Source organism: Papaver somniferum, chromosome 7, assembly GCF_003573695.1.
Source record: "Papaver somniferum cultivar HN1 chromosome 7, ASM357369v1, whole genome shotgun sequence".
NCBI lineage: Eukaryota > Viridiplantae > Streptophyta > Magnoliopsida > Ranunculales > Papaveraceae > Papaver > Papaver somniferum.
In genome coordinates, this window is record NC_039364.1 from 93,774,208 (window position 1) to 93,782,033 (window position 7,826).

At 37.2% G+C, this 7,826-nt stretch overlaps 1 pseudogene; it reads right to left on the minus strand.

Annotated features, from left to right (window-relative positions):
* Positions 1 to 1,206: 1,206 nt before the first annotated feature.
* On the minus strand, positions 1,207 to 4,051 carry LOC113294923 (annotated as a pseudogene).
* Positions 4,052 to 7,826: the final 3,775 nt, after the last annotated feature.

Below are 7,826 nucleotides of genomic sequence, written 5' to 3' on the forward strand. Positions count from 1 at the left end.
AAATAGTTGCATAGACTTATCACTGGATTCACTAGCTAGTTGTCTTCCATGAGTGCTCAATTCAATATAAAAGATCTTGATGTCACCATTACAATTATTGTTAACAGTGCCGTTGGATCCATAAAAAATGTTAACGACAACACCAGGCAAACAATAGTCCATAGTCAGTTTTGCAAGTATCATAGAAACTGCAGGATTTTTTTACTGATGTCTTTAAGACAAAAGTATCTCCACATATAACCATAAATATTGTGAAAGTATGAATGGTAAAACTATTGATGAATAATAATATGTCTCGGATACCTTACACAAATACAGGACAAGGGTATTTATACCCATAACATGTGACACACAAACTTAGTCAAGTCAACACAGCTTGAACTGACTATATTCCTAGTACACCCCCTCAAACGTTACCGACAGACACTGGAAAAGTCTGGAACAGTTTGAAGAGAGAAACAAAAGTCAACACAGACTTTAACTGAAACATATTACACCTCAAAATGAAATTGCATAAGAACACTTGCTAAGCACAGACTTGAACTGAGAAACCAATATTGCACCCTAGCTAATCCAATTGCTAACCCAGCAAGCCCTTGAAAAGTAGTAATAGAAGCATGTAAACATCAAACAACTGAAGGAAGCGGTCTTGTCAAACCTTGAAAAATAGTAATTGAAGTAGTTACTGAAAACATATCACACAACTAAGCTGCAGAAGTATCAGTAGGAGCATGAATCAAGCCTTGTTGTAGTACAAACATCTTCAATAGTTGTGAACCTTCTTATCAAACACTAGAACCAACAGCAACACAAGTTGATTCACAACAGAAATCGTAGCTTATAGTATTTTTTTTATTGTTCTCTGTTGGTTAAGAGACTCAAATTGTTTTTTGTGTTCTCTGTTGGTTAAGAGACTCAAATTGTTATTTAGAAACTGGTATTTGTAAGACCAGATCTGTAAAGGTATTGATACGACTTATTTTGAAGTAACAAGTCATATAACTAGTTATTGAAAGAAAATTTTAGGACCAGTTAGGTATATATTGAAAATTATTACTTCATATGCTAAAATCGCACAAAAAGAAGTAATAATGAACAAATGGGAAAATTGTTATTAAAAAATTTATTACCCATATGAATGTTGATATTACCCGGAAGCTGCTACTGTTGTTGGATTGATGTCGAAGTTGTTGCTGCTGTTGTTAATTAGTTGATCCTGTTGATAAGAAGTTGATGTTGCTGATAATAAGTTGTTGTTGATTGTTGTTTACCCATATGATTTGATCCATGACACTCCAAAGTTTGATAACAGTGCGAAAACCCTGAATTAGTATTACGCATTGTTGTCTGGTTATTGCAATTCCCATTAACAAGCATCAATAATCCATTTATGGATTCTCTTTCATCATCACATTTCATTTGTGCAAAGACTAACCTAGATTTCTTGGCGTCATACAAAATATGAAAGTTTTGTTGGTGATAGTTACCCAATATTTCGACGATCTAGGAGTACCCAAGATGGCAAGACAAACAATCTCCTCATGATCAAGTCGAATGAAGTAATTTTCCACAGGGAAATCCCATACTACTCCATATTTCAAACGAATAGAAAATTCAGGCAATTCAATCCTGTCCACACCAGAAACATTTTAACAAGGAGCCGATGGATACTCCTTAATCTGCTTAACAAATGCATTCCTTATCATCTCATATGCAGGATCAGCAAAGTAACTAAGAGTAGTGCCCGAATCGATTATCGTTCCCCCGGCGCCTTGTTCTAACAATTCCCATGTTCCTGCTGGAATTTCAAGCACTTCATCTCCAACCCTGATGCATTTGATTTCGACATAGTAAAATGTATCGACATAAGAAGTTTCTTTGTCATTTCCTGCTGCTGCTACCAATGTAGTATAATTCAAATTTGGATGGCTCAAAAGACTTGGATCTTCACCAAAAAATGAGTTTACTACTAACACTCAAATAACTGTTTCTATCAACAAGACAATAAGAAAGTGTGTGTCCATAGACCGATTAAAGCTGCGAAGAGAAGGATAAAGTTCATCGGCCTAGTCCTAATAATACAGAAGCTCCATGGAATAAATTTCTATTCCAATGCCCACAACCAAACGTAACATTCTCAGCTGCTTTGAATTCTTAAGTTCCAGTTGGTGTTGTCACATTCACTGTGAAGGTTTCCAGCGAGAAATCTCCTGTGGTATTGGAATTGTCGTCATACCAGTAGTAATAAGGACATGTCTGGTTGCTGCTGCCGGAATCACAAATTTGTGGAGGATCTGGTGATGAAACGAGTTGACATCTTGGATCATGACAACTGATATTTCTGTAAGACTCTAATTCCTATGGATTATAATGAGGACCATTCTGTTCGAAACAATCATGACAAGGTGTGCATTGAATCCAATTGAGATCACTACCAGTATCAAGAATCAATGAATAGTGTTTTGGTGGAGTTCATATATAAACATCCATGAAATATTCACCTGAACCCAAACTTACTCCTGATTCAAGAGTTGCAGTTGGTTGTTGATAATTTGGTGCTTCTGCTGCTGTTGAATTTGGTGGTGGTGGTGATGGTGTTGCTCTTTCTTTTCTAATCTTGAATTCTATTCTGATTCTTCTTTTCAGAAATTCGTGTATGTAGAGTTTGGATTCTGGAAAGGTATCTAATTGTGGAATGAATAACAGAATCCTTATATGGGTTTCTTCTACTGATCTATGTCTAAGAGGAAACTTTACTTGTGGTTTTCTGAGATTTGATTCTAATGATGATTTTGTTCATGTGTAATATTTAATCTTAAGGGTTTGAAAAGAAATGGAGTTGATGGTAATGAATTTATGAGTCGAAAATTAGGTTGGTAGTGATGATCGGTGATCTAGTGGTGGGTTTTGAAGGATTAGAAGAATAAAAAAACTTCAGAGAAGGTTAGGGTTCAAAAGATGAAAAAACAACAATTTCAAGAACCCAAAGTTGAAAACCCTAATTTAAAATCAAGAACTGAGAATATTTGTAATTGTAACGAAAAATTACCTCTGTCAAATAGGAATTCATCATCATTGTAGCCATGAAACCCCAAATTTCTGATCAGAACAGCGGAAGTAGAAGCTTCTTCAATATCAGAAGTTGATTTCTTCTTCTTCTTCTTCTTTTTTTCTTCTTCTTATAACCTATTGATGATGATGCAGCGAAAACTGAAAATTGATTCTTCATCAAGATGAGATTTTAGAGGTTATGAAGATGGAGATGAAAAATTAATGAAAAAGTAGGATCGAAAAATAATTCTTGATATTGTTTTTCCCGAGTGATACCATGTGAAAGTATGAATGGTAAAACTATTAATGAATAATAATATGTCTCAGATACCTTACACAAATACAGGACAAGGGTATTTATACCCATAACATGTGACACACAAACTTAGTCCAGTCAACACAGACTTGAACTGACTATATTCCTAATAAATACATCACCATGTTTAGCCAACACAATCACACTTAAATTCATAAGCAACAGCTTTAATCCATACCCATGTGTAAGAACTGGCTTACGCACAGAATTCTTGTACTCGGACATTAAAACCGAAGATGCATAGAGTACCAGCGAACAAGTCGTTGTGTAAAAACATAATTCATAATAACCAACATAATAGGAAAACTCCTGAATTAGTTTGGATCCTGTTCCAAGATCAAATATCCTACGGGTGTAACCGAGACAAGCGTAATAATAATTCTTACCTGGAAATTTGTAGTAGGCAACTATGAACGCCCTTAATAATGCAGAAATCTCTTCCGCAGTTCCTTTACGGTTCCCAACAGACGCAGCCAGATTCAATTGAAATGACATCTCTGAATTACTTGGGTTTGTAACATGAATGGTATCATGGAACCAGCTGACAATAGTGCCTAAATCTCTAGTAGTAAACTTGGGAACTGCATCATACTGGGGCATACCGGCATAACGGATCTTTGGGAATCTAACGCGGTCAAAATCCTTGAAGTCATCATATTCAAGGGCCTTAACAAGCATAGTCATACGATCTGCGCGAAAATTGAAAGTCACAACAGCATCACCTTCCAAAACTGGGCCAACAGCCTTGGCACTAGCATCAACTATAAAAATGGAGGCAAGTACTGGTCATTGGCCTTTGATTCTACCCCCAGAGTCTTAACTGCTTCCAAAGCACTCTCAAATTTGTATGGTGCTTCACCAAGAACTTGAGCATCCCATCCTATTTTCACAACATCCCAGTCATTCTCGTAACGGTCCATTGTGACATACACACGACCCCCACCAGATGCAATTTGTGCATCAATGCCATTTGCTCGCAATTGTGCAAGGTCATTCTCAATAGTGGTGGTAGTAGTGTTAACCCCGTCAGTAGCGACCATAAATTTCTTAACTTCACTTTGAATTTGGTTGAATAAACATTTGCTTTCAGTAATATGATGATTTAACTGAACATCAAACCGATTCTTCATTGTTTTCTTGTTTACTGTTATAGTTGGACGAGTGGCACATATTGCTTAACATCACCAGACCTCAGTATTCGTGTCAACCTGGATTTTTTCTCGACCAGCGCATTTAAAAATTTACCAACTCCAAGTAGTGCAGTTAGGTGCAAAAATGTGTACACGTCCTCCGGGTTCACAAATTCTAGAACCTTTTCTCACATTTCATCACATCATTTTTACTAGCAAGCCTCAGACTTTTAAAATGTTCTTGTGTAAGGACCTTGATGGACAACAACAAGTTTTGTTGCTTATCATTATCCACGATGCAAGGTGAATCATTACTCTCGATCTGACTTCCATGCAAGCAAATAGTGTAACAGCTCATGAACACAACCGTTAGAGAATAAAGTACTAAACAGTACTGGCCATGTTTGCTAAACTGAGCAATATAGTGAAAGAAATATGAACTATGTGATGCTATTACTCTTCCAAAATTGAATTGTTTCAGACTCGGTACATCAGAATTCAAATAATCGGGAAGGTTTGTATGCTTCAAAATTTGTTTTCCAAACAGCTTCTCACCTGATTTAACCTTTGTAGATGGGGAAAAACGATTTGCTGGTTTTTACGGAATTGAGGAGACGACCGTGCGGATGAGACTCCTTGAACCGAGCGAAATGTTTAACCTCACACAGATGCACTGCAAGAATGGAGTTCTTTAAGTTCGAGAGATCAATATGTAGGACTCTGGCCTAAACCAAGACAATGGTTGTTCCAGAGTCAATTCGGTCACAAGAGAGGATGGGTCGATCTGTAGGAGGGAAGCTGAGAAATGTATGAGATCAATGGTGATCGAAGATTGTAGGTGTGTTGTGTATTCTGCGTGAAGAAATAAGATAAGTTCTGATTGATTGAATTTTCTCTGTTGAGAGTAATTGCTCAAACGTTGAGTTCTTAATCTCTTGTTGTCTGTTTGACGAAAGATTGTCTTATTTTTCAATCATGCTTCAGAGACTTATTTATATTGCTAGAATTGTAAAAACACCTTGATCCCATGAAGTGTGACAGTTGCTGGAGTCAAAGAGTGGGGAAGTGGAAATCGTGTTAAAACCAGTTGCTCATCGTGCGGAGACCTGGTTGATTTTCCATACACTACTTTGCTAACTCCTCCAACTGATTGCACGACTTGCTCACATTCTCATCGTGTGTATGAACACACGTGCTATAGATCGCCGGACCAAAACCCTAGTTAATATCCCCCACGTAACATGATTGATGTCTCGTAATTGTGGAGTCTGCAAGGCAGACATATATTTAGTTAGTCAGTTGATGACTTTATGGGACGATGAGTCCTTGTATTGCTGAGTCGAACGTGATTTGCAAATTTTCTAAGACTCATGAATTGCACGTGTCTGTCGTATAATTCTCGAGTAAATGTTGATAGTTAAGGTGAGCAAATATTGCTCATTCGATGGATTGTTGAATATTGATAGTTGAACCAATATTCCTTAGTCTGAGCAAATATTGCTCACCTGAGCAAATGTTGCTCCTTTGATGAATTATTGGTAGCAGGACCAAAATAAAAATATTAATTTAAAATACTGGTAACTGAACCGGGTATAATTAACTAGAATGTTGATCATGGGATCAACGTAAAATTATTAGTGTTTGAATCTGCTCTGAATTATGTTTTGCAGAGCTTTGGATTTGAAACCCTAATTTTGATCAATTGATGATTTATTGAAAATCAACCACGGAGTAAAGGAGCGACCGGCTACATGGGATGATGAGTCTACCATGTAACGCCCAGATGCTCAAGTGAGGAAAATACCAAAGTCTCTTGAAGACTAGTTGGTGAAAAGATGATTAAATGTTGGTTTAATCATTCAAAAAAAAAAAAATGTCCGTCTGAACCTTAGGTGATAAAACCTAATAAATTATGAAGAGATGAAGGACCGTCCATGGGGGTCATGAAATCGGCCCTGGTTGGTCATGGGACCGACTGACGATCGTTTTTTGAAATTCCAAATTGTTTGGAAAAGTTTGAACCAATTTTTTTTTTGATAAGTCAAAAAATTGTATTGAACAAAAAAAATATATACAAGATAGTATGTGAGAAAAGAGGTCACAACAACCCCAAAAACTCACAAAAATATTTAAAACGATAATAAATTACATTTGGAGATTCAATTAAATTCAAGAAAATAGAGCGTCCAACATAGTGCATCCCCACTCCATTGTCTAATAAACAACCACGCTTCGCCATGCTATCCGCTGCAAAATTTGCTTCACGAAAAGTGTGCACAAATCTAATAGAATCATACAAACTCTTCACATCAGTCCATCTTTGTAGCGCAAACCAAGGTACTGAATCCTCCTCCAAAGCTCTAATAACACTAGACGAATCGGAGCGAATCACAATTTGCCTATTGATAGATTTTGTAAAATACCTAATTTTATATCTAGTATTTATGCTTTCTTTGCTATTATCCTTGTGAATTGCATATCTTATGTTTACTTTTGAGTTATTAGGTACAATTACAATGGAGTCGTTGGGAGCAAAAAAAGGAGAAATCGTCCATTTGCAGTGCAAAAACGCCATTCTCATATGCAACTTCTATGGGAGCGGAGCCGAGCCAAGCCCAGCCAACCATTGCAGCTTAGTCTAGAGATGCAAGGAAAAGACATCCGTGGTTGTCCCCTTATCCACTTCACTTGAGTGGTTATATCCACCTTCTATTCCTACACAAACCCTAAGATCGAGAATTGGTGGTTGTAATCATTACAATCTCCCTGAAATTCAGAGATGGCTGCTGTCTGAGAGAGGTGACGATCAAGGGTTAGCTGAAATTGATGATGGAGATGACTTAAGTCTCAGAGATTTGAGGGTGTGGTATGTGCTTGAAGGGTTAGATCGAGAAACAGTGAAGGAACTGGAGATAATGTTGATGTCACGGAGATGAGAAAAGTCGAATCTGTGGTTGGTATCGTATATGGGAGATTAAATGATTCTTTGATGGGGTTTGTAATGGAACTGTTGAGATGAGGAAGCAGAGAAGAAATTGGGGGTTTTGCTTTCGGTTCTGAGATTGAATTAATGGGATCGATTCATGGGGAAGGATTAAGAGATAGAGCTGCTGCTGTGAATTGAAAATCAGATTCAAACACGAAATTGGAGAGATGGGTTAGTTACAGAATTGCCGAGATGATTATGAAGAGGGTTTATGCTGCTGACTGATCGAGAACTGATGTTGGTTGTTGTTGCCAGTGGAGAAGTTGAATGTGGAATTCAAATGGGTACAGATTGTGGAGGTGATGAGTCTGCATTACAGAGAATGGATTGAAATTGTAGTTGC